This window comes from Penaeus monodon, chromosome 22 (genome assembly GCF_015228065.2).
Source record: "Penaeus monodon isolate SGIC_2016 chromosome 22, NSTDA_Pmon_1, whole genome shotgun sequence".
NCBI classification, from domain to species: domain Eukaryota; kingdom Metazoa; phylum Arthropoda; class Malacostraca; order Decapoda; family Penaeidae; genus Penaeus; species Penaeus monodon.
In genome coordinates, this window is record NC_051407.1 from 17,112,353 (window position 1) to 17,112,934 (window position 582).

Here is a 582-nt window from a genome sequence, read left to right on the forward strand (position 1 = left end):
AATCACATCGTATTTTCAAATGTATGAATATGTATTAAAAATGAGAAAGGTCATGTAGAGTTGTAAAATTTGTCGACAAAGAAGCATCTTATTAAAAATCACACAGCCTAAGGTACACGTGTTCAAAATTAGTTAGTTATATATTTCATTCCATATTCTTCAAGATCCCATTACAACTATGTTTGTATCTTGAGCTGTCAGACAATGAAGAAAAAAAAAACTTCCCCGCAAAGACTCCTTTCTATTTATCATATATATATTTTTTTTCATGACAATCTCTGTTTGCAAACGTTTTCAAAAAATTTAATTTACGTAAAAAAACATCGATTCTTGAGCTTCTCTGTGATTGGTCAAGAGCTTGTAGGTGGTGCGGGCGCGAGGGAGGAGGGTGGATGGGTATGTGATGGCCAGGGAGTATGGGCGTGCATACAAGCCATGCATCATGCAAAAAACAACTAAACCGTCATGCGTCATGCAAGTGTCGCTTTAACTACATGCTATATCTTTCCAGTTTAGTGAACATCTGGAGCGAATCTTGTGACGAAAGATTTTGCTTTTAAATATATTCTTTTAGAGAAAGAG